At 46.0% G+C, this 27,104-nt stretch overlaps 2 protein-coding genes across 6 annotated transcripts in view; both read left to right on the top strand.

Annotated features, from left to right (window-relative positions):
* The first annotated feature begins 21,176 nt into the window (after positions 1-21,176).
* The window catches only part of ATG7 (autophagy related 7), a 330,637-nt gene continuing 324,709 nt past the window's right edge, over positions 21,177-27,104 (top strand). Inside the window, exon 1 of the mRNA XM_057705407.1 lies at positions 21,177-21,315. The gene's annotated coding sequence lies outside the window, so the exon portion shown is untranslated. The remainder of the gene's footprint in view (positions 21,316-27,104) is intronic.
* Positions 21,186-27,104, top strand: part of HRH1 (histamine receptor H1) — a 92,024-nt gene continuing 86,105 nt past the window's right edge. For 2 of the 5 annotated variants that reach the window (XM_057705413.1, XM_057705415.1), the window contains exon 1: positions 21,186-21,315. The gene's annotated coding sequence lies outside the window, so the exon portion shown is untranslated. The remainder of the gene's footprint in view (positions 21,316-27,104) is intronic. The other 3 variants (XM_057705412.1, XM_057705414.1, XM_057705421.1) reach the window with 2 other exon arrangements.

Below are 27,104 nucleotides of genomic sequence, written 5' to 3'. Positions count from 1 at the left end.
CCATTTTCCCTTCCTTCCTAATTCTTTTTTTTTAAAGAACTTTTATTGAGATACAGTTAACATACAATAAACTACACATATTTAGAGTGTACAATTTGGTATCCCAGTATCCAGTTCTTTCCCCCCCAACCCTCCCTGCTTTCCCCACTTGGTGTCCATATGTTTGTTCTCTACATCTGTCTCTATTTCCGCCTTGCAAACCGGTTGATTTATACCATTTTTCTATATTCCGCATATATGTGTTAATATACGATATTTGTTTTTCTCTTTCTGACTCACTTCACTCTGTATGACAGTCTCTAGGTCCATCCATGTCTCTAAAAATGTCCCAGTTTCATTGCTTTTTACAGCTGAGTAATATTCCATTGTATATATGTACCACATGTTTTTTATCCATTCATCTGTTGATAGACATTTAGGTTGCTTAATTCTTGCTTTGTTCAGAACCCACTCCTTCCCTACCCAGCCAATTGCTGCACCCCAAGATCCAGACTGGACCTCAGTGGTCTGAAAGTAATCCTATTCCTGTTTGCAGTGATTGCCTTAGGCTGAGCACATGAGCCAATTCTGACCGTGAGCTGTAAGGACATGTATGTTGGGGGCTTTGGGGGAAGTTTCCTCTTTCTTAAGAGAAAACTTAAGAAGATGAGCTCTCTTTTTTGCCTTGGATGTTGCTTTGTGATATGATGCCAGGAGTCACATGAGCTGTCTTACTACCAGCCTGAAGAAAATCTGACACTGAAGACTACAGAGTAGAGAGATGTTAAAAATCTGATTTAATGATACCAACATTCAGCTACTGGATCAATCTATCCTGAAGGCTCCTTCTGCCTCTGGACTCTAAGTTTCACAAGCCACTAAACTTTTTGATTACATTAGTGGAGGTTGTATTTCTGTTATCTGCAGCTAAAAGGGTCCTAATACAAGTGCTGGGTATGCATGCTATTCCTTTAATTGTTTTTATCAAACTATGTAACACAAAGTATGAACTCAACGTTTTCAGTATATTCACAAGGTTGTGCAACTATCCCCACTATTTAATTCCAGAACATTTTCATCATCCAAAAGGAAACCTGTACCCATTAGCAGTCCTTCCCAATTCCCCTCTCCCCACAGCTCCTGGCAACTATTAATCTACTTTCAGACTCTGAATTTGCGTATTCCGAAATATATACATAGATATATAAATAATATACATATAAAATCATACAGTAAGTGACCTTTTCTATCCATCTTCTTTTACTTGGCATAATATTTTCAAGATTCATCCATGCTGAGCATGTGTAAGTACTTCATTCCTTTTTATGACTGAATGGATATACAGCAGTTTATCATTCATCAGTTGGTGAACATTTGGGTTTTTTCTACTCTTTGGCTTTTTTGAATAATGCTGTTACAAACATTTGTGTACATATTTTTGTGTGAACATATATTTTCAGTTCTCTTGGGCATATACCTAGGAGTGAAATTCTGGGGTCATGTGGTAATTCTGTGTTCAACCTTTGGAGGAATTGCCAGTCTGTTTTCTATAGCAGCTGCACCATTTCCATTCTAACTAGAAATGTATAAGTGCTCCAGGTTCTCCACAGCCTTGTCAACACTTATTATTGCTGGTTTTTCCTCTTTTATTATAGTCATCATAATAGATGTGGAATGGTATCTCGTGGTTTTGATTTGCATTTCCCAAATGTTGAGCATTTGGGAAATGTGCTTACTAGTTGTTTGTATATTTTCTTTGGAGAAGTGTCTGTTCAATATTTTGTCCATTTTTAAATTGGGTTATTTGTCTTTTATTAGTTGAGTTTATTTGTTGAGTTGTTTTCTTTGTTGAGTTCTAAGAGTTTTTATGTATTTTGAACATTAGACCCTTTATTAGATATATGATTTGCAAATATTTTCTTCCTTTCTGTGCATTGTCTTTTCACTTCCTTGACTGTGTCCTTTGAAGCACAAAAGTGTTTAATTTTGATAAAGTCCAATTTATCTTTTTCGTTTATTGCTTGTGCTTTTTTTCATCATATGTAAAAACTCTTGTCCAATCCAAGGTCACTAAAATTAACACCTGTGTTCCCTTTAAGAGTTTTCCAGTTTTAGCTCTTACACTTGAGTCTATGATAAATTTTGCATGTGGATATCCAGTTCTCCTAGAACCTTTTGTTGAAAAGACTATTTTTCTCCTGTTGAATTATCTTGGCACTCTGTCAGAAATCAATTGATCATAAAGGCAGAGGTTTATTTTTGGACTCTCAATTCTATTCCAAATGTATGTCTAACCTTATGCCAGCACCACAGTCTTGATTACTTGATAGGTTTGAAGTAAGTTTTGAAATTAGGAAGTATGATTCGTCCCAACTTCGTTATTCTTTTCCAAGATTGTTTTGACTATTCTGGCTCTCTTGGCGTTTCCATACAAATTTTAGGATCAGCTCGTCAGTTTCTACAAAAAAAAAAAAAAAAAGGCAACTATAATTTTGATAGGGAATGCAATGAATCTATAGACAAATTTGGGCAGTATTGCCATCCTACCAATATTGTCTTCCAATCCATGAACAGAAATGTCTTTTTATTTATTTACAGCTTGGGTTGCTTTCAAAGGTGCTTTGTAGTTTTCAATGTAAAAGAATTCTTTTGCCTCTTTTGTTAAATTTAATTCTAAGTATTTTAATCTTTTGGTTGTAAATGGAATTGTTCTCTTAATTTCACTTTGGACCATTCATTGCTAGTCCACAGCAATAAAGTTGATTTTCATCTACAGATCTTGTGTCCTGCAACCTTCCTGAACTTAATTATTAGCTCTAATAATTCCTCCCTTCCTCTTTCCCTCTTCTTGCTTTCGGTTCAGTTGGCTCTTGTTTTTCTAGTTTCTTAAGGTGTAAAATTAGGTTATTGATTTGAGATCTTTCTCCTTTTTTGTAGGTATTTAGAGCTATGATGATTTCTAATTTTATTCCATTGTGGTCAGAGGACATGCTTTATATGATTTTCAATCTTTTAAAAGTGTATAAAGATTTGTTTTAAGGCCTACTATGATCCAACCAAATGCTGTCTTTTGAGATCCAAAGAAAAAATAGGTTGAAAATAAAAAGATGGGAAAAGATATATCATGCAAACTATAATCAAAACAGAGCTTGATGGCTGTTAATATGAGAAAAAAATAGACGAAGAAAAAACTGTTAGTAGAGACAAAGAAGGACATTTTATAATAATAAAAGGGTCAACACATCAAGAAGATATAATGAGGGACTTCCCTGGTGGCACAGTGGTTAAGACTCTGCGCTCTCAATGAAGGGTGTCTGGGTTTGATCTCTGGTCAGGGAACTATATCCCACATGCATGCTGCAACTAAGAGTTCACATGCCACAACTAAGGAGCCCGCCTGCTGCGACTAAGACCCAGTGCAAAGAGAGAGAGGAAGAGGGGGAGAGGGAGAAAGAAAGAGAGAGAGAGACAGAGAGAGAGAGAGAGAGAGAGAGAGAGAGAGAGAGAGAGAGAGAGAGAGAGAGAGAAAGAAAGAAAGAAAGAAAGAAAGAAAGAAAGAAAGAAAGAAAGAAAGAAAGAAAGAAAGAAAGAAAGAAAGAAAAGAAAGAAAGAAAGAAAGAAGAAAGGAGGAAGGAAGGAAGGAAGGGAGGGAGGGAGGGAGGAAGGAAGGAAGGAAGGATGGAAGGAAGGAAGGAAAGACATAATGATTATAAACATATGTGTACCTAACAAGAGAGTCCCAAAATACATGGAGCAAAAACTGAAAGAATTGAAGGAAGAAATAGACACCTCAATAATGTCAGAGACTTCAATACCACACTTTCAATAACTTACATTTACCTAATAACAAATGATGTGAAGCATCTTTTCGTGTGCTTATTTAACATCCGTCTTGGGCCTTTGCACCGGCTCTTGCCTCTGCCTGGGGAACTCTTCCTAGATATCTTCATGGCTCACTCCATCACTTCTCTGGGACTTCATTTAGATGCATCTTCTCTGTAAGGCCTCCTCTAGAAACATTTCAGCACCCTTTCCAAACCATTCCTATTTCTTTCCCTTTTTTCTCTTCAAACCTTAGCACCTTTCACAAGCATACAATGCCCTGGAATTGTACTACTCCTCTTGAATTTCTATCATCTCATTAGCTAACTCCAAATACAATCCCAATACAGCGTGTTATCAATACCGTCATGCTCCTCCTCACCACCTGCTATTCAGACCTGGTTTATAACCTGGCACACGGTGCTGTCATTACTCGCATGTCTGTTACATGCGACCGGGTGCTCTTCTGTTACATGCGACTGGGTGCTCTTCAAGGGCTGGGTGGGCCCAGGGCTGTCTGAGCTAAGGCCCCGCCGAGTGCCCAGGACAGGGTGTGACACAGCCAAGGACCCTCTGAGTGTCTGCTTCGTGAAGCCAGGAGGCCCTGTTCTGGCACCAATCATGGACCGTGAATTAGACAGCCAGACCAAAGCAAACCTGGAAGGTGAAAGCTTTCTGTGAACCCCTGGAACTGACATAGCTGCCGTAGGGGCAGAGAGAGGAAGGCTCTGATGGTTCCCCAGGCTCCCTGGTAAAGACCCAAGCAAAGATGTCAGGGCTGGAGGGGAGTGCAGGACAAAGATGCAGGGTCTGGGACTCAAGCACAGCTGTGTTTAAGTCCAGCTGTGACACGATCTCTGTGACTTTAGACAAGTCCTGTCATCTCCTTGAGCCTTGTTGTCTCATCTGTAAAGTGGGTACAACAACACTTACCTCAGAGAGTGGTTATGTTCATTGGGGTACCGCTATGGCACCCGACACAAAATAGATGCTGAACACATGACAATAATAACAGGTAAGGTTTACTGAGCACTTCTGGCATGCCAGGCATTACATACAGTTCTTTATAAGCACAATCTCATTTAACCATCACAATGTACTCCATTGTCATCCCCATTTTATAGATGAGGAAAACAAGGCTTAGGGAAGCAACATGATTTTGCCCAAAGTTACCCAGCTAATTAGTTCCAGAGAAAACTTGAAAAACAAACCTGTCCAGCTCAGAATTTGTGCTCTTAGCTGATGCTACATTGTTCACCTGGGCTCGCCTCTCTCTCCCCTTCCCCTTTCTCAGGGATCCCCTCTCCCCTCCTACCCCTCAAAGAGCAGGAAGCAGCATTACACAGAGGTCAGGAACCTGGGCACTGAAGATAAACAACTCTGTGTCCACATCCCAGTGCTGTCACTTATTGGCTGTGTGGTGTTGAGCAAGTCACTTGCCCATTCTGAGCCTTAGTTCTGTACTATTTTCCTACAGCTGCTGTAAGAAACCCACAAACTTGGTGGCTTACAACAACATAAATTTGTTATCTCACAGTCTGTAGCTCAGAAGTCCAGGGGGCTCAGCTGGCTCTTCTGCTTAGTCTTACAGGCTGAAAGAGGGGTGTCAGCCAGCCCAGGCCCTTCTTGGAGGCTCTGGGAAGGAACCCACTTCTAAGTAGAGTCAGGTTGTAGGCAGAATCCAGATACTGTGACTGTAGGACTGAGAGCCCTGTTTCCTTGCCAATGGTCAACTAGGAGCTAGTCTCTGCTCCTGGGGGCCGCACGCCTTCCTCCTCATGCAGGTCAAGTCTTTCTCGTGCTTCGAAACTCTGCAGCTTCTCCTGTGGCTCCTTTCCTACTCCAACCAGGGAAAGTTGTCTGTTTTTAACAGTTCACATAATTAGATCCAGTCTACCAGGATAATCCAGGATAATCTCCCTATTTTAGGATCTGTAAGTTTAATTACAAATGCGAAGTCCCTTTGCCATGTAACATAACATATTCACATATTCATAATGGAATTAGGCCATTGACATCTTTGGGTGGGATTGGGGTGGTGCATTCTGGAGACCACAGTTTCCTCTCCTTTGTTCATTCATTCAACAAGCGTTTATTAGCTTTGTAGCAGATACAATTTGTGCCTTCAGTATATGCCCACCCCAGCTTCCCACTGCCACTTCCTGCATCACCTGTGGGAGGGTTTCTTCAGCTGTCGGAGCAACTTTGCAGAGCCCATAGCAAAGGACAGAAGTGTGGGGAAATTCACACCTACCCAGGAGCAACCATCAACCTATAGCTGACGGGAGCGGGTGGATAAATACCCCAAGTCCACGACCCTTCAGATGCGGTAACTCTGCGTGTGTCTACGCTTGCTTCCAGCAGGCTTCATCTCCAGTTGCCCTCAATAGTCACTTAATTATTAAAGCACACTTTTTGGGCTACCTTCCTTTCCCCGCCTCATTCTCTACCTCTGGCCTCAGACCTCCCCCAAACTATACTTCTGCTGGTATCCTTGTCTCAGGAGATGCTTCTGGGGTAACCAAGTCCTTGCTACATGACAGGCACTACTCCAGGCACCATTATTACCTCTATTTTACAGATGGGGAAACTGAGGCAGGGAGCAACTATATAATTTGCCCACAAAGCTAGCATCTAGCAGGGTCAGGATTTGAACCTGAGCAGTCAGGTTCCAGGGCCCCTGCTCTTATAAACTGGACCATACCGGCTTTCTCTTTAGCCATAAGTTGGGAGCATATTCCCTGACTCATAGCGTCACTGAGAGGATTAAATGAGATAGTGCTTGTAAAGGCGTAGTTACCACACGGCATAGTGAACTCTCAGTAAATGGCAGCTCAGACCAACAATAACAATAATAACACGACTAACAGTAATAATAATAATTGTTCAAACCCAATGCTGAGGCCAAAGGGGGACCGGTCACTGCACGCAGATCCATTATCTGAGAGGGAATAAACATCCTGGCTAAGTGCAGAGGAAGGTGGCGCGTGTTGTTATAGCAACTGATGAGCCTTTTTGTGTCCTCACAGCCAAGTGGGCGGCAGAGCAGGGGAGGAAAATCTCCTCAAAGGAAACCAGCAGGAAGCACAGGGGGGCAGACCAATAGAAGCCCCTCTCCGTGCCCCACCCTGGCCTGCAAGCTGTGGCTTCCATTCGTTGCGCTGAGACTGGTGGGAGCCAGGCTTCCCTGCTGAGGCTGGGGTCACAGAGGTGCTCAGAGGCCAGGCAGAGGGGGAAGCACAGGGAGCCATAGCCCTCAGGCCCTCAGATCTGAGTAACCAGACAGTCAGCTTTGTGGACCAAGGAACCCAGGTCCCTCACCCAGGGCGAAGTGAGTGTTCGGAAGCACTATTCCAAGAACAGAATCTGGCAGCTCCAGAAAGGGATTGGTGTGACTCGTGGACCCCAACACAAGAGCCTGCTAATGGCTAAAGGCATAATCACCCAAGCGAAGAAACCAAGTCACCTCTCTTCTCTCTCTCCCTCTCTCTGCCTATGGTACTGATTCATATCTATGCATTGTCTTCCTCCATCAGTTGTGTCATCTCATCCATCCATCTATCCATCTACCCATCCATCCATCTACCCATCTACCATCCACCTACTCACCTTTCCTTCTATCCATCCATCCAGCTCTCCATCCACTCCTCCTTGCATACATGCATGCATATAGAGATCTCTACTGTACACCATGGACTGAGCTAGGCATGTGAGATTCAGCTGTAAACAAGAGAACCATGATCTTGGCCCTCTCAAAGCTCAGGGTCTTATGAGAGAGACAGACAGACAGACAGGCAGTGACTATACAGAGAGGGAAGCCCACGATGTAGGTGGTAGACAGAGGTTTCAAACCGGTGGCCTATGGGATGAATTCATTCCACAGATATATTTTGTTTGGCCTTCATAATTTTTTAAAAATAATGATATCTTACATACAATTTCTAATTTTCAGGTTCTCATGAAAAATCAGGAAATCTAGTGTTCTTGAGCTTCCATTCTCACATGGTGGCAGTCAATAGAACCTAAAAGCAGAGCTCCTCAAGCTCTCCCCAGTCCCCACTGCTCCATATTGTCCTACGTGTGACCTGGCCCCTCCAGGCAATTCCATCATCTGGCCCAGGAGTAGAGTCAGGAGGACTCAACCCTGCAAAAAAGAGCTGAACCTCAAAGGTCTATCCTCAGATTAGCTAACAAGCCTGAGCCATGGCGGAATCACAAGCCCTTGCTCTGCTGATGTCGTAGACAGGGATGTGTAAGTTGGAGGAGGTGGGAATGGGAGGTTGGGAGGGAAGTGTTTAGGGAACACCATCCTGAACACAGGCTTTAGGGACCATCAGGTGAAAACCACCAGGTATGTGGCCCTCGGGAACACGCATTGCCCCAGCCAAGCCTCTGACACGGGTATCCTGGCTGCCACACCCACTTCTCCAGCGTTGCCTGCATCAGGGCATTCTTCAAGCTCACTCTGCCCCCAAGATGGTTCTGGGCTATCCTAGTACCATGGATTTGTCTTGTCAGGATTTGGATGAAGTAATTAATTAGGCAATTTATTGCTGAAGGTCTGTGTTTCCGTTCAGTTTCTTACGGTGCAAGCAACAGAAACAGACTCAGGCTAAAGGAAGGCGGAGGGAATTTGGTGAATTCATACCAGAGGCTCAGAACTTCATGAAGGCTGGAGGACCTGCCTGGGATGTAGGATCCAAAGCAGTGTCAGCGCTGGATGCTGGGTCCTTGGAAGTGATTCCAGAGCAAGGGCTTTCTGGTCAGTACACCACCTCCTGCTGAGTAAAATCCAACCACTTTCATTTCTTTGTTTCTCTGTTAGTCTCAAATTCCAAAGAGGTATGACCAGTGGGCTAGTTGATGGACCATGGGTCAACCCTTTAGCTAGGAGTCCTTGGCTTCACTCCCATTAGCTGTAGCCAAAAAGTAGACGTAAATCCTCAAAAGGAAATTGTCAGGGATTGAACTTGGGCTTTGTGCCTTGTTTTGTAGATTTGACTTGGGAAACATTCAAATATTTTACACAATTATGAAACAAAATTAAAGTTAAAAATATCACTAAGTAAAAAATGAAATGTAACAAATAAACCTTTGCAAAAGTTGGTGAAATAACCACATAGAAAAGAATTATTTCTTAAAAACAGAGTCATTTGACTGTACCTCTCTGGTGGGATATACCTGAAGAGACCTAAGGACAAACATAACTGCAAAAAAGAAAAAAAAATGTAATAAGTATCTACCATGTGTCAGGTCTGTGTGAGGTGTTATGAAACACTGATGGACAAGGCTGACACCCCTGCTCTCATGGAATCTGTTTCGTGGCCTCCAGTATCCCTGTTCCTTTCTAATATCATCCCAGTTTCCTTAAAAATTTTTTTACTATGGAAAATTCAAACATACCCAAAAAGTAGACAGGATAGTATAATACAATCCATGTATCCGTCACCTAGCATCACCCATTACCAAGCTTGTTTCATTTTCCCCCACCTCCGTTCTTATCCCTCGTCCCGTGTCATTCTGAAGCAAATTCCGGACTTCATAAATATTTCAGTATGTCTCTCTAAAAGATAATGACTCTCTCAAAAAACTAAAGAGCCACAATATCATTATCACACCTAGAACAAATAACAACCCTTTAATAGCATCAAATATTCAGTGTTCAGATATCCAATTATTTCATAAACACTATGTATTGTTTGGAATTGGTTACCCATTATGATTGGTTGATATGTATGTCTCTGAAGACTCTATAGTTTATGAATTCCCTCTCCATTATTTTCCCCTCTTACAATGTATTTCTTCAAAGAAAAAAAGAAAGAAGCTGAGTTGCTTTTCCTATAGTTTTCCAGAAATTCAGTTTCTGGATTTTGCTGATTGCATCAGCATGGTGTTGTTTCACATGTTCCTTTGTACTCTGAATTTCCTGGAAACTGCTGGCTGATTTAGAGCTGCGTTGTCCGGGACGGCCACCACCAGCCATTGTGGCTACTGAGCACTTGAAACGGGCCCGTCTGAACTGAGAAGTGCTGTGTCAAATACACACCAGATTCAAAGACTAGCTATGAAAAAGAGTGGAAACTATTTCACTGGTAATTTTTTATATTGATTATATACTGAAAAGATAATATTTTGGGTATATTGGGATCAATGTACCCTAAATAAGATAAGATATTTTAATAAAATTAATTCCACCTGTTTTCTTTTACATTTTTTCAATGTGTTATCTAGAAATCTTAAATCACGTGTGATAAGTTGACTCACCTTCATGTGTATTTCATTGGATAGTGCTGGGCTAGGGGCTTGGTCAGATTTCCGTTTAGATTTTGGGCAGTCTCAGGGCCCTGCTGTGTTCTTCCACCACGAGGCACTCAGCGTCTGCTGGCCTCCCTTTGTGTGATGTTTGCCACCACTGATGCGCAAAGCCTGGATCCACTAGTAGGGGCTGCACAGTTATGATTTTCTCAATCTATTATTTCATCTTTATTCGCTGCCATTCTATAAAGAAAATTCTTAGGGTAATTGTCAGCCCCTCAAAGAGGTCTTCCCCGATGTTCCTGTATAAGGCGATTCACAGTAGATTCTTTCACTGCGATGTTATTTCCTCTGTGGCCTTATCGCCATTTGCCATTATCAATGTCTTTGCTTGCTTTCATATTGATTGCTGGGGTCTTCTACTACCGTGTAAGCCTGGGACAGGAGGGCTACTCTGGCTTAGTCAGCCATGAAGTCCCAGCGTCCCAGCCTGCAGGGGTGCTGGAGAAGTATTGGTGAAGAGACAGAGGGATTCAGAAATGGACAAAGCCCCCAACCGTAACACAGGAAGCCTGAGCTCTCATCTGGCTCTGCTGTGTGCTGAGGGTCAGTCCCACCTCTTGAGGAGTCTCTGCTTCCTCAAGTAGGGCAAGCAGGTGGGCAGTCTGGCCACTGAAGCATGATTTCAGCTCTCAGGGGCTCTCCCTCTGCAAGAATGGCCTCCCATTAGCTCATGCTTCTCAAGGCCTCTCTCCTGCCAGGGCTGAGCTGGGGCCAGGTGGCAGATGATTAAAGGGACACCCCACAGCTAAGAAATCCAAAAACTAATTAACCCCAGGCCAGCAGACTCGAGGGAAGCCAGTCTGGCCGGCACTCTGAGGGCAGGTGGCATTAATACCTAATGGTACATTCTAATTGCTGTCTTTCCCCGCGTCCCTCCTGGTTCCCACAGCACTTTCAATCAGGCAAAGAGCATCCAGAGAGTGCCTCTGAGCCCCGTCCCCTGGGGGAAAGAGGCCGTGAGACAGAAAGCCACCCCCAGGAGCTAACAAGTGAGCTCGCCAGACGAGATTTAACATTCAGAGAAGAGGAAAGAGCAGAGCAGGCCAGGGTGACGGAGTCTGCTGCACCCGCCTCCCAAAGTTTTCAGGAAAATTTGGGGATGTGATGTTCCTGGCCCTCTGCTGGGTGCGTCTAAATGCTCCTAATGAGTGTTGGTCCCACACAGTTCTGTAGGGTCATCTCGGTGAATAGGATTATCCCCACTGGGCCTTTTGGGAAACTGAGGCTCAGGATAAGAATGACTTGGGAAGGTCGTAGACCTGGAAAGCCAACCCACAGTGCTTTATTCATTCACTCAGAAATGTTTATCCATCCTGCTGTGCACGTCACGGTATGCCCCACATGAAGGGTGCACAGGTGTCTTAGGGCAGATTCCCGGGAAGGGGAGCCCATGTCAGGATGCTTGTGCCCGCGGGGTGGGCACTAGCTGAGGACGCCTGGCTCTGCAAGGCAGCACCACCGAGTCGGTCTCACCTTGAGGCGAGGGGGCAGGATTTTGCACCTGTATCCATCATTGGTCATGGGTTATCCCAGGTATGGAAGGCAAGGGGCTCCTACTTGGCCAAGGGCAACTCTCAGGAGAACCAGGAGGGGCAGCCAGAACACACACTGCAGCAGGTAAGAAAAAGAGTCAGGGCCCTACAGTTGTGGGGTAGATATCAAGGGAAACCCTCAAATACTCACTAAGACCTCCTGACAACACCGTATAAGGATACTTACACGTCTCATGGGAAGTAAAAAGGATGAACAGTCATACAGACAATTCTGTGAGAACTACTATGTGCTGAGCACTGTTCTAAGCACTTGAGATACAGCAGTGGAAGAAAGAAAAAGGCAGAGCTTATATTCCAGTGGGGAGCAGGGTCACCGGCTGTGCACCTCCAGGAGGTGATGTTGCCCTATCACAGTGTAATCTATGTAAATGGTGACCTCAGGAACCGGGCAGTGCACAGCCTGTGCAACAGGACACAGCTGTCTCAGTTGGGGGAGACAGATATAGGTGAGTACCGTATGTACATTAGATAATGAGAAATGCCGAGGAATACAAGGCAGAGAATACAGAGAGGGTGTGGGCCTGAGGGTGGGCGTGGCCAGGGGCAGGCTCGTTGAGAAGATGACTGCATTAGTCAGCATCCCAGCAGGGAATAGCTGGTACGACAAGGCGGTCACTGGAGGAGAGTTAGCAGAGGGACTGCTTACAACAATATGGGCAGGATGGAGGAAAACTACAGGGATAGTGGAATGGGGTTACCATTCCCTTGAGGCTGGAAAAAGAGACAAGACAGGACAAAGAGGAGGAAGGCTATGTGCACACAGCTCTCACAGTTCCCCTTCATGGGCCAAACCTGGTGGGAGGCAGGGGACAAAGGAGTCTATGGGTTTAGTCCCTACGGTCAGCAGCTGGGGGACAGGTTAGGGTAGCCATAGGTATTGAGTGGATCCAGGTGTGCAAAAAGACGATACACAGTGACATGTGAGCAGAGACCTAAAGGAAGCAAGGTCAAGTGGACATCTGGAGAAGAGTATTCCAGGCAGAGGACAGAGCGTGGGCAAAGGTCCTGTGGTGGGAGAGTGGCTGGCATGGCTACATAGCAGGAGAGAGAGAGAGAGAGAGAGGGCATGAAATCCCCAGGCAGTAGCCGACTGTGCAGGCTCTTGAATGTGATGAGCACATGAGCAGCCCTGGAAGGGGTGGCACAGAGGAGGGCATGCTCTGGCTTAGGTTTTGACAACATCCCTGTAGCTCAGTGCAGAGACCAGGCAGAGTGGGCAGAAATGGAGGCAGGGAGAGCAGGGAGGAGGCTGGGCAGTGGCCCAGGTGAGAGACATGGTTGCTGGGACAGGGGTGATGGGAACAGAACTGGTGACACGGGGTTGGATTCTGATTCTGTTTTGCAGGTGGTGGAGTGGAGTTCTCTGATGGATTGGTTGTGGGGGGTGGGAGAAAAAGAACTTGTTGCTCTTGTCTCTTATCCTTCAGCAACTTATTTATAGCCCATGAGTGCCCCTTCTAAGAGGTCACTTGGGGGAGAACCTATGGTATCTGCAAATTCTCTTTGAAGCCTCTGGGGGTTACTGCTGGCCGCGGGTAGGGGACAGGGTGTGATGATAGTGTTATGGTTCTGCTTAAAAGCGACATGTCTCTCAGAGTTACAGTCGGAAATACTTGTTACAGTGAAACGCTAAGAAGGCTGAGATTCACTGCGTAGTGACATGGGAGTGGGTGAAGCAATAGAGGAGACTCGATCGGCTCTAAATTGAGAGTTGCTGGAGTCCGGCAATGGTACATGGCTGTGCATACACTCCTCTACTCTGGTGTAGCTTTAGTTTTTCCAAAATAAAAGGTTTTTAAAATCCCTTTTGTGGATCCTTGTGATGGAACTGTTCTGTATTAGACTGTGGCAGTGGTCACATGAATCCAGGCATGGGATACCTTTGCAAAAAGCTGATTCTACACACACACACACACACACACACACACACACACACGAGTGTGTGTAAAAGTGGTGACATCTGAGTAAAGTCAGTGGATTGTATCCATGTCAATATCCTAGTCGTGATATTATGCTAAAGTTATGAAAGATCTCATCACTGGGGGGGGGATGAGTGAAGAGTATGTGGGACCTCCCCACCATATTTCTTACAATTGCATGTAAATTGATAATTATCTCAAAATTAAAAAAAAATTCAAGTCCCTAAAAAAGATCAGAGAAGAAAATAAGTATTGGTAAGGTTGTGGAGAAATTGGAATCCTTTTGCAAGTTTGGTGGAAATGTGAGATGGTGAAGACACTTTAAGAACAGTGAAGCAGTTCCTCAGAAACTTAAACACAGCATTACCATATGATCCAACAATTCCACTTCTGGGCGTATCCAAGTGAATTGAAAGTAGGAACTCGAAGAGGTAGTCATACACCCATGTTCACAGCAGCATTACTCACAATAGCCAAAGGGCGGAAACAACACAAATGTCCACTGACAGGCGAATGGGTAAATAAACTGTGGTAAATTCCTACCGTAGAATATTATTCAACCTTTAAAAGGAATGACATTCTGACACCTGCTACAACATGCATGAACCCTGAAGACATTATGCCAAGTGAAATAAGCCAGATACAATAGGACAAATATCATATGATTCCATTTATGTGAGGTCCCTAGAGAAGTTAAATTCATAGAGACAGAAGATAGAATGGTGGTTGCTGGGGGCTGGGCAAGGGTGTAATGGGGACTTAGTGTTTAATGGACACTGAGCTTCAGTTTGGGAAGATGAAAATGTCCTGGAGATGGGTGGCGGTGATGGTTACGCCACAGTGTGAACGTGCTTAATGCCGTGGAGCCGTACACTTAAACATGACTAAGGTGGTAAATGTCATGTTACGTGTTTTACAATAATAGAAGAGATTAGGGAAAAGCAGGTCCACCCATGTCTCAAAAAAGGCAAAAGTGGGTTATAATCCACGCTACCAGGTTCCCGTATTCTCCGTCCAGAATGACATCATCCAAGGCGGAGAGAAAGCCACGGACAGACTCCCTCTCAGTGCCTGCATTTCCTTTTAGGTGCCATCAGAAGACTCCCAGGCGGGGCTTTTTCAGACAACAGGGATATCCCCAATATGGGAGTCCCCCAGACAGCGAGAAATCAACCATCAAATGGGCAATGAACACCTGTGGTGACAGCCATCTAGGAGCCATCAACAGGTTCTGAGCAACTAGTTAACGCCTACACACCCTTCAGATCCAAGCTCTGAGTCCCTCTCTCAAGGAAGTCTTCCCTGACGTCCTGGACGAGATCACGTTTCTCTATTTCAGAATCACCATATATCCCCGTTTGCCCAGGATAGTCCCAGGTCACGCCAGTTGTCCGTTAGTAGCACTTGCTTTCATCTCAGAGGGGTCCAGGTTTCAAAGGTAAACCATAAGTTCACCCCACCTATTATAGATTCTCCAAGCATCTCTTCATTGTGACGAAGACATCATATAATGTCTGTCCCCCAGCTGTGGTGTAAAAGCTCCTGAGGGCAGGGACATGCTTGTCTCGTGCACTGTTATATCCACAGTGCCTAGCACCACGCTTTATGTTTAATGTGAACTCAACAAATATCGGTTAGGTAATGAATATTTTCATGACTTTGTAAGTGTCTGTGGTGGCCGTGGAGCTGCCGCTTGAAGATTCCCTCCTGGGAAGAGTGTATTTGGCCAGCAGCCTCCAGCTGCTGCCCCAGCTGCTCCCAGACAATGACAGCGCATGGTGGGGTACCAGAGCTGGGCCTGCCCCTCCCAGTGGGGGCTCCTCTAACAACCAGTCTTTGCTCCGGCCATCCCCCCTCAGCTCAGCGGGGGTTTTCTCAATGCCACCCTGCAGCCTGAGGCTCCTTCCGGCCAAGCCTCTTCTTCCTTCTTTCTTTTCACAGGTGTCCAACCACCACAGCAACCTGAGGCTCTCCTGTCTACTCCATGCCCTCTTTCCACTTATACTCCTCACAAAGAGCTCCCCGATAAATCCCTTGCACACCTCTTGTCTTGAGGAGAACCTGAACAGGTATTCCATCACAGTGAGACTGTGAAGTGGGAACCAGGGTCTAGTGTTCTCTCCCTGCCAAGACACGCCCCTTGCCTTGGAGGGAGGTGAGCCCCAGCCCACCCTGCTCTCCCATTGCTTATGGTCAGCAGCTGGCCAACATGACCTCGGGCCAGTTCTCTTGCTCTTTCACAGATTTTTCTTTGCCATTTCTCTACTTACTCTTGCCCAATTAGCTCAGGAAAATTTCTTCCTCTCCTTCTCTCCTCTCTGTCTCTCTGCGTCTCTGTCTCTCTCACTTTCTCTTCTTGCCTGTGGGCTTAACTGTTGATAGTTTCTCTCCAACTCTTTCTTTAACTGCTCCCTTCAAAAGTTAGCCCTTATGAACATGAGTTTTTCCTGTGACGAAACCTAAATCTAAAACAGCTGAGAGTAAAATAACACGCAACATAGAATGTGAAGCCCTTGAAAGTGTCCAGACATTGTCATCAGCATCTTCACAAATGTCACACCTCCTCTAATTAAATCTACTTTTCTCCAGCTGCAATATTCAAGATCAGTTAAATAGATAAAGGGCAGTGATTAAACAGCTCTAGCTCCGATGGTACACAAGCCTGGCTGCACATTAGAATCCCCCAGAAACTTCCTAAAAACAGCAATGCCCAGGCCCCACTGGTGAACAATTAAAATGCTGATGCCCAGGCCCCACTTCAAGAGGTTCAGATTTCGTTGTTCAAAAGTGGAGTCTGGGCACCTGCTTCCTGGGGGATTAGAATTTGCAGCCAGGGTTAAGATCCACTGATTCAAGAAGTGTCACGTGTGCTTCAGTTGATTTGGTCAGATGAGCAACACTGTTTCATTCTGCAAATGAGGCAACTGGGGCTCAGGGACCTGCAGAGAGTAGAAGCCAGGTGTTCTAGGTCTGTGTCTGGCACCTGGAGCAGAGACAGAGGAGGAGAGGAACTTCCTCTCCCTTCCCCAGTCCACCTCCACCCAGCAATGCACCAGCTGTCATTTATGGTGCCATTCTTTACATTAAGACTTGAGGTCCTGTTTTGTTCTGTTTTGCTTTTGAACATATGCAAACATCCTGGAACAGTTATTTATAGCAGCTCCTTCGGGGGTCAGAGTCTTATTGTCATGGATTTGACTGTAGAGCCAGCATAGAGCTTGGCCAAAATTCGAGGCTTCAAAAGTGATTGTTGAAGGATTGTTTAGATATATGCCAGACAGGACGAATGAACAGGTGGATAGACAGAGTGGCAGACATGAATGGAAGGTGATAAGCAGATAAATGGATACAAATGAATGGGTGGGCAGTAGTTGACTGGATGGATGGATGGATGGATGGATGGATGGTTGGTTGGATGGATGAGTGAAGGCAAGAATAAATGTCTACAACCTGCCCTGTGTTACAAAGGATTTGACATATTTAAAAGGATTTGACATACTTAAAAGGACTTGAGATACTTATAGTAAAATTTAAAAATAAAATTTTAGCACCCTCTCTGTACCTGGCTTTTCTCTAGGCATTAGAACACACCCATGAACAAGAGGAAAAGGTGCATCCTTTTGTGAACCTTACATATGAGCAGCATGAGACAGACCATAAACAATAAAAATAAGAAATGAGTAAATTATAGAGTAGGTTAGAAGGCTAAGAGCTATTGGTGAGAGAAGAGGACAGGGAAAGGGAGACTGGAAAAGCCAGAGAGGTAGGATTGGGATACAGTTCTAAATAGGGAGATCAAGGAAGGCCTCATGGAGGTGAACTCTGAGCAAAGACTTGTAGGAGGTGAAGGAGGGAGCCCTGCAGAGATCTAGGCGGAGAGCATCCTGGGTTGGGGATGGGCCTGTGCAAAGGCTCTGGGTGGCATTGTGCCTGTTGACTTTGAAGGGTAGTTTCAGAGACTAATCAGCTGGAGCAGAGGGAGTGACGGGGAGAGTACAAGGGGGTCAGAGGTCATGGGGTGGCCACACAGGGCCTTGTAGGTGATGGTGAGGACTTTGGCATTTTTGCTGAGTAACATGGGAGCCCTAGGATGGTGTTGGGCAGGGAAGGGCTGTGATCTGGCTTAGATTTTAAAAGGATCCCTCTGGCCACTCTGTTATAAATCAGCAGGCTTTAGGAGGTTAAGGTGGAAATAGAGCAGTGAGAAGTCATCCAGCTAAGTGGGGATGGGAGCTCACACCAGGGTGGCGGCAGCCAAACAGATGAGAAGTGGTTGGAGTCTGGATAGATTCTGAAGGTGGATCCAATAGGATTTCATGGCAGTTTGGATATGGGTGTGAGAGAAAGAGAGGAATCAAGTTTGATGCTGGGGTTTTGGCCTGAGTAACTGCAAGAAAGGAGTTGCCATCAAGCTAAATGGGGAAAGCTGGAGTCAGGTCAAGGTTTTGGCAAGCGGATCAACCAGGAGTTTGGTTTTGGACGTGAGGGTTTGCATGTGCATTAGATATCCAGTGGAGACAGCAAGTAGGCATTCGATGTTAGTTTGAATTCAGGAGAGGTCTTGGTTTGAGAGATAAATGTGGAGTCGCTTACATGTAAATAGTATTTAAAGTGCTGAGATCAGGGGGGATTACCAAGAAAGTGATACAGATAGAGAAGAGATGAGGATCAAGGACTGAGCCCCAGATCATCCCAACATTAAGAGGTTGGGAGAGAAGAGAACCAGTAGAGAAGAGTGAGAAGGAGAGACCAGTGAGGTAGGGGGACAGCTAGGAGAGCACGGGGTCCAGAAATCAAGGGAAGAAGGGAGCAGTCAAGCACACCAAGCCACACAGGAGACCAGGACTCAACTGACTGTGGATTTTGTCATGAGGAGGCCACTGGCAGCCTTTACAAAGGGGGCATCTGTGGAGCAGCAGCAGTGAACACCTGATTGGAATGGGTTTAAGAAAACTGGGAGGGAGGAATTGGAAAGATTGAGGATGGACAGCTCTTCTGCCAAGGGGAGTGAGGTAGTATGTTGCTGAGGGCTCTCAATGACTTTGTCTCTGGCTATTCAAGTCCTGGTGTAGCCCCTCCCCTTGGATCTAGGCTATCCCCATGACTGGCTTTAACCAGTAGAATGTGGCAGAAGCCACACTGTGCCAGTTCCAGGCCTATGCCTTAAGAAGGCCTGGCAGCTTTTGCACTTTGGAACCAGGCCACCATGCACTAAGAAGCCCAGGGCACACAGACAGGCCATGTGGAGGGGAGAATGGAGGCCCTGGGCTCAACAGGCCAAACCAAGCTCCAGCCAACAGCCAGCACCAACCACTGTGACATCCTAGCCTAGTGGAGCCTCCAGAAGCCTACAGCCCCAGCTGATACCACACGAAGCAGAATAACCATCCAGCTGAGCCCTGTCAACCCACCGAATTGAAGAGATAATAAAATGGTGATTGTTTGAAAGCCACCAAATTTGGGGTGGACTGTTACACAGCAATAACTAACCAAAATAGGGAGACATGAAGCAGCAGCTAGAGGTGGAAGAGGAGTCAAGAAGATTATTTTGTTGTTGTTGTTATTGTTTTAAAGATGGGAGAAATAATGGTGAGTTTGTATGCTTATGAGGATGATCCAGAGGCAGTGAAAAACGATGCTGTGGAAGAAGAGGGAGGGTTGCTGGAGAGATGTCCTTGAGCAGAGGAAGGGGGATGAGGTCCCACGCACAACACAGATGCAAAAGAGCGTGGTCTGCTCACCTGTGGCAACAGGTAGTAGGCTGAGTAGTGGGTGGAGATGCTGATGGGAGAGTCGGTGCATGGTGGGTCTGTGGATGTTCTGACTGCTTTGATTTGCTCAGTGAACAGTAACTAAGAGTGAGGGCTGGGGAGAAGGCAATAAGGATTTAAGGAGCAGAGGAGTGAAACAGTTGTGGAGCAGAGCTGCAGAGTGAGTGGATAAGGAGGTAGAGTCCAATTGCCAGGCAGCACTGAGGGCTCTCTTAACATTCAAGGTCACAAACTTAAAACGAGCACGGCCAGGGTGGTTGTGAGCTCTTCTCCAGCCTTGTCCAGGAGCAGCTGCATGTGATGGGGACAGGGGTGGCTGAGAGTGGGACACGACCAGAGCTGTGGCTTTGCCAAGTGAGTGTGGAAAACAGATATGATGAATGAAGAAATAAATGCCTGAGGAAATGCAACTCAGATTAAAAGCTCAGGACCAGGGGCAAAATGAGAAAGCAGACCATGGAGGGGGAGGGAGAGAAGAAAGAAAGAGAAGAAAGAAGAAAATATGGTCATGTTTTGGATCCATATTATTAGGCAGTTGCCCTGAAGTGTGGATGAGTTTCAGGTCCTGCACAGGGAACACGTTTTGATGGGAAGGGAGGGCAGGGAGCTACGAGGGTGCCGGGAGCCTGGGGCAGGCGTGGAGGTGACAGCTGACACACCTGCCCACACCACCACCCCTCGCCTCTGTCCCCACCCTACCCTTGACAAACAGGCTCCTTTTTAATTTGATTTCTTGGAAGCTTGGGTGGAGCTTCCTTCCCTTCCCCACTTCTCCCTCCAGCCCCCAAATCTCCGCTTTCTGGGTTTCTAAGGAGAAAGATTCTCAGAGGAGCTGGGCTGCCTCCCAGGAGACTTCTCTCCCAGAACATCCTTAACAGCCAAGTCCAGAGCACAGAGGCGAGAAGCTTTCCCAGCAACTTGGCAGCAGGAAAGCCAGCCTCTGGCTTCCAGACCAGAAAAAGCAAGGCGATCTGGCCACACAGAGCGCAGACCTAGTGATCCCTTGCCAGAGACACACCTCGGGATTCTGGGAAGAGAGCCAGACCCCGTCAGGAGATGGAGCCCCCAAGGTCCCACTCTTCTGTGTGTCTGCCAAGCAGTCAACTGCTCCCCTGTTCCCAGCAGAATCACCTGTTAAAAAATGCAGATGACAGGGCACCTACCCCAAGCTGGCAGTAGGATCTAGGGAAGCTTATTTGCCTCAAATTCCCCTGGTGATCCTAAGACACCTTCAAGGTGGGAAACTACCTATTCCTCTCTTTGGGCCTCAGTTTCCCGGTTTGTTATCAAAGTTAGTGCAAGAGTCTAGACAGAGGTTTATGGAGGTGAAGGGATGAACGGGTGACCTCATGGCTTTTCCAGTCCTCGATTTGAGGAGTCTAAGAGGATTCAAGTGGGCCAGAGGACTCTGCCTAGCGATGCTTGGGGCTGACTCAAGCTCTCACACATCCAGGAGGCTCTCAGGTGACTGGAGTGAATCCCAGGCAGCTGAGTGTCCAAGGGTGTCCTGCACACGCTGAGGGAGGTTCCCTCACGTCCGCGGCACCCTTTCCTTTCCCAACACAAACCACCCCCCTCCTCCCTGACCAGTTGTTGCCCTCTCTGTGATTTCTTTTGGAAACCTCCGCTGTCATCTCTACACGATCCCCTATTTCAGAGGCAATGGTTTCTGTACAACGTGGAGGCGGAGTGAGCTGGGAAATGGGGACAAGAAGATCTGGCTGAGTCATTTCATTTCAAGAAAGGGGTGGGGAGAGTAGTCCCGGCCAAAGATCGCTTCCTGTGCGTCTTTTCTCCTGACAATAGCCATGGCGAAGTTGTCGGCCAGGGGAGCCCCAAGACGGATTTTCACTTAAGAAAAGTCACTCTGCTCCTGCACCGATGAAGGGGATATGGACTGGAAGAAGCCAGCCGTGAGGTCTGCACACGACTGTAAAGCCTGAGCTCGTTCAGGTAACCGCAACCTAGGCTGGGGAGTGGGGAGGAGGAGGAGGGAGAGGTGACGGCCGCGGCGGCTGATTGGCTGGCGGCGTAAGGGGGCGGAGTCAAGGGCTCCCGAGTATTTGGCTTGAGAGCCTGGGTGTTTGATTGTACGTTCTGTTGGGGGAGATGGGAAAGCGGAGGAAAGAGACCATGTTATCTCCAGATTTAAGCCCCTAGTGCCAGGCACATGGCAGACCAGGTATAAAGGTGCAGAGGTGCTTCCATGTCCTCTTGGTGAGACCTCTGAGTGACTGTTTCTGTTTTCATAGCAGGAGAGTGACGAGGGCTGTGGCACCAGGGTTAAAGTCCCCACCAGACCCAAAGGAACCCTGGTATGAATTAGAATACGGTGACCCCCAGAGACTGGGAAAAAATATTTGCAAATCAAAGGTCTGATATGGGCCTAGTATCTAGAATATATAAAAAAATTCTTAAAGTCGATACTAAAAAGCAAACAACCCAACTAAAAAAAAATGGACAAAAGATCTTAATAGATATTTCTCCAAAGAAGATATACAGATGGCCAGTGAGCACATGCAAAGATGCTCAACATCATTAGTCATTAGGGAAATGCAAATAAAAACCAATGAGATATCATTTCACAGCCACTAGGATGGACATGTAAAAGGAAAAAAAAAAGATAAGTTGGCAAGGATGTGGAGACTTTGTAACCCTCGAACATTGCTAATGGACGTGTAGAATGGTGCAGCTACTGGAAAGCAATTTGGGGATTCCTCAAAACGTTAAGCATAGAATCACCATATGATCCAGCAATTCCATTCCCGGGTATATATATCTAAGAGAATAAAGAACATAGGTTCATGTAAAAACTCATACAAGAATGTTCACAGCAGCATTTTGCATAACAGCCAAAAAGATGTAACATCCCATGTGTCCACCAACTGCTGAATGAATACACAAAGTGTGGAATATGCACACAATGGAATGTATGCATCTATAAAAAAGAATGAAGTGCCTATATATGCTGCAACATAAACCTCGAAAACGTTATGCTAAGTGAAAGAAGACAGTCACATCAGAAAACATCATAGAGTTGATTCCATTTATATGAAAGTGCAGAGTAGGGAAACCTATAGAGACAGAAAGTAGATTAGTGGTTGTGTGGGAATGGGGGAAGAGGGAATTGGCAGATAGGGGTTTATTTTGGGGGGTGATGGAAATGTGCTGGAAATGGATAGTGGTTATGGTTGCACAAAATTGTGAATGTACTAAAGCCACCCAAGAAGCAACAGAAGCCCTTCTTCCCCTTTAGGCACATGGTTGACTTTGGCACCAGCTCCAAGATCTCTCACTCTGCACAGTCCTCCAGCTGAAATTCCACCAGTACAAATTCCCTAACCAAGCCTCTTTCACACACCCGGACTTTCTCGTTCTTGTCGCGCCAGCTATGCACACCCCGGGAGCCTCCTGGGGACTCACTCTGCCCCTTCAGAGCCTCCCGTACCCCCACCCTCTCCACCAAGCCTCCTCCCCGTTTCAGAACCCTGCTCCCTGCTCACCTCTTCCTGGAACCTCTCTTAAAGGAAGCCCACTGACCTCCCATCAACCATTTGCACTTGTAAAAACACCCAATTGCTGGGTTTTACCCTGGGCTCTGCCACTTAAAGCCTGTGTGACTTTGTGAGACTCATATAACTTCTCTGGGCCTCAGTGTCCCCATCTGTAAAATGCACATTTCCATGTGTCTTCGTCTGCTTGCACTGCCATAAAATACCACAGCCTGGGTGGCTTAAACAACATAAACTTATCCTCTCTCAGTTCTGGAAGCTGGAACCCGAGATCAGGGTGCCAGCATGGTTGGGTTCTGGTGAGAACCCTCTTGCTGGCTGGTGGCAGATAGCTGTCTTCTTGCTGTGTCCTCACGTGGGCTTCTCTCTGTGTGTGCACATGGAGAGAAAGAGAAAAAGCAAGCTCTCTGGCCCCACCCTCATAACCTCATCTAACCCTAGTTACCTCCCAAAGGCCCCACCTCCAAATATCATCCTGTTGGGGGTTAGGAGTGTGTGACACATGAAACTGGGAGTGGGGTAGGCACAAGCATGCAGTCCAGAACACTATGCTTCTCTGCCAGGTGGGATTCCGTGGAATTATGAATGTGTAAAGCTTTGTAAGTGCAAAGTGCCAGACCCCTATGAAGAGTTCTTATTTTTCATCATTCATGTACAGACGTGTATGTGTTTCCCTTCAGGGAAGTACCAAACACTCTTCGTAAGCATCTGACTTCTACTAGCCTGGTGCTCAAGGGCAGGGGATGTGTCTGCTGCTTTTGGAGGGGTCTCTCCACCTATGAGGCTTGACTACCAGATGCCAGAATCCAAGATTCTCTCCCTCCTGGGATCCTAGAGCCATATTTTGCCTTTGGTCATAAGTATTTGAGTTTCTGACTCTCAGGCCTGAACATAAAGTCCTTAAGGTCAGGGGTTCTGCAGGGAGAGACTTCACTGTTCTAAACCTCAGTTTTCTTGTCTATAACTGGGGACAATATGAGTACCTATCTCATAGCATTATTGGGGGAAGGGGTTAAATGAAAAACCATGTGGTAAAGCTCTCAATAAATGTTGGTGGTGAAGATAAAGATGATGAGTTAGTTATCTATTGCTGCATAACAAATCACCCTGACATGTAGTAACTCAAAACATCAATAATCACTTGTTCTCTCTCATGGTTTTTGTGGGTGAAGAATTCAGGAGCATCTGGGCTGAGCAGTTCTATCCCAAGTTCTGTCATGAGGCTGGGGCTTTAGTCATTTGACTTGGTGGAGGGATCCATTTCCAAGCAGCTCTTCACATGTCCCCCAGTTAGGGCTGGGGGCTTGGTTCCTCTCCAGGTGGGCCTCTCCACAGAGCTACTTGAGTGTCCTTACAACTTGGTTGCTGGCTTACCCAGCGAATGATCCGAGTCCAAAGGGGAAGCCGCAACTCTTTTTATGATCTAGACTCAGAAGTCTCACACTGTCGCCTCTGCAGTGTTCTGTGGGTCGTACAAGTCGGCCCTAATTTAATGTGGGCTACACAGGAACATGAATACCAGTAGGTGAGGGTCACTGAGGTCCATCTTGGAAACTAGCTACCACAGTATATTCTTCATGGGAGACCAAGTGTGTAGCAACCAGAAAGTGGCACATCCAGGATTTGAATTCAAGTCTGTCTAGCTCAGACTCCGAGATCTTAATGATTACCCTTTGCTCACACCCATGATCCCCATGTAAGCAATCACTTATTCATTCAACAAACCTTGTCTAAGCACCTACTGTACTATGAGTGTACTAGATGCTGGTTATGCCTTTGCCCTCGAGGAGACAGTCTGGAAGGTGTGTGGGTGGCAGAGCTAGATCCAGTTCCCAAGTCTCCTGCTTCTAATTCACTAATTTTTCTGTTCTGGGATGCTTGCATCCCAGGGGAAAATCACTGAAGCTTGGCAACTCTTTTGGCAAAGAGAGTTGGAGGGGAATTACAGAAAATGAACTGAACTTGGAACCATAATCCCTTGGTCTGTCTGTGACGATGATTTGCAGAATGCCTTTGACAAGTCCCTTCTCCTCTCTGGGCTCAACTTTCCCATTTGCAGTATTGCCTGTAAGGACCTTGACTGTGTGAATAGTTCATTCATTCAGTTATCATTTATCAGGCACCTACTATGGGCCTGGCACTGCGCTAAGTGCTGGAGACAGAGCTAGAACATGACAGAGTCCCTGTCTTCCAGCTGGTCACATCTAAATGGAGGCTGAGAGATAATAAACAAATCAGGAGAAAGACCACTACAGACAGCCAGAGAGCTATGAAGGGTGCAGCAACTGGCAGACCATGGCTTTACCCGGAAGCCTTCTCCAAAGAGCAGCAACTGAGCACAGACTGAATGATGATGAGGTGTCTGTGAGGGAGATGGGAGTATGAACATCCCAGGCAGAGGGAACAGCAAGCAAAGGCCCCAAGTCAGGACAGAAGTTTGCTGTGTTTGCTTACAACCGGGATGCCAGGGTGGCTGGAGGGCAGTGAGCCCAGGCACAAGGGTGGGAGATGAGGACAGAGGGGTGTAGGAGGTGTGTGGGCTGAATTCTAAGTGGGTTGGGAAGCCTTTGGAGGGTTTTCAATAAGAGTAGCTTGATGTGTGTCAAAAGCTGCTGTTGTGTGGGGAGTGGGAAGCAGAGGGCAAGGGTCTGGGTTCTTTTTGGCCAAGACCTCCAGACAGCCCAGACTGGGACGTGGAAGGCAGGGACACCCTGAATCACCAGTCCTTGAGCTCGCCAGCCATCCAGCTCTCGGAGGGCTGGTGGGGATGGAAGTTGGCTCCAGGGGAGCCAGTTGCCAGGAAAGGCAATCTGGAGCTTGGGCCCCAGAAGCCATTCCTTAAATTCTCTCTCTCTCTCTCTCTCTCTCTCTCTCTCTACCTATCATCTATCTATCTATCTATCTATCAATCATCTATCTATCTATCTATCTATCTTTGGCTGTGTTGGGTCTTTGTTGCTGCATGCAGGCTTTCTGTAGTTGTGGCAAGGGGGGGCTACTCTCTGTTGCGGTGCACAGGCTTCTCATTGTGGTGGCTTCTCTTGTTGTGGAGCACAGGCTCTAGGCACATGGGCTCAGTAGTTGTGGCTCATGGGCCTAGTTGCTCTGCGGCATGTGGGATCTTCCTGGACCAGGGCTTGAACCTGTGTCCCCTGCATTGGCAGATGGATTCTTAACCACTGCACCACCACAGAAGTCCCCATTCCTTAAATTCTCCATGAAGTTGTCCCAAACAGCCTTGGAACTTCCAGTGCCTTTTCTAGACAATAGGAATTGACCTGTGGTTGAATTAACCCAAACTCAGTCACCCTGGCATTCGAGGTCCTCCTGCTCTGGGCCCCAATCTCCCCTCCAGATTCATCTCCTATGATATCCAGGACATCTCAGCTCAGGACATCTCAGCTTCTCACCATCCCTGAATGTTCTCTTTACTTTCTCCCTCCAAGGGTTTGTTCACACCGTTCTTCCACCTGAAATACTTTGCCTCTCTGTACCAGATGTCATTCAGTTATCTTTCAAGCTCCGTCTCAAAATGCATGTCTTTCATAATGACATTTTATTTTTCCTTTACCTCAAGCCTATCTCTCTTTGCATAGTTTTAAAAGTTTTTATTAACTTTTTATTATAATAAAATATACATAACTTTAAATTTACCATTTATCTATTTTTAAGTGTAAAATTCACTGGCATTAAGTACATTCACAATTCACATCCCCACTATTCATTTCCATAAATTTAAATCATCCAAATAGATGCTCTATACCCATATAAAGGCTTTTAAGTGGAGCCTATATTCATTAGAACTCTTTCAGTTAGAAGTGACAAAAAGCCAACTCAAACAGTTATTCTAGAAATAGAATCCATTGGTTCACAAAGATGAAAAGTTCAGGTTAGTCTTCAGGCACAGCTGGATCTAGGAGCCCAAACAATATCATCAGGCACATAGTTCTCTTTCTTTTGGTATGGTTACTGCCTCTTCTGGGCTGTCACAGAGTGTTATGTGCTTACCTCTTCATGGCACCAAGAGTAGCATATTGTTTTTGAAATGGTAACCTCCATGTTCTTTAAGGAAAAGTTGATTTTTTAAACTGAGGTATAATTTGCATATGGTAAAATGCATAAATATTAAAAACTTTGCTTGTCTATGTATACCATGTTACCATCCCAAAGATCAAAGTCCAGAACTTTTCCAGCTCTCACTTCCAGTGCGCCTCCTAGGTCAATAACAGT

This window comes from Hippopotamus amphibius, chromosome 13, assembly GCF_030028045.1.
Source record: "Hippopotamus amphibius kiboko isolate mHipAmp2 chromosome 13, mHipAmp2.hap2, whole genome shotgun sequence".
NCBI lineage: Eukaryota > Metazoa > Chordata > Mammalia > Artiodactyla > Hippopotamidae > Hippopotamus > Hippopotamus amphibius.
Note: the sequence above shows the minus strand (reverse complement) of the source record. Positions and strands in the feature narration are given on the sequence as shown.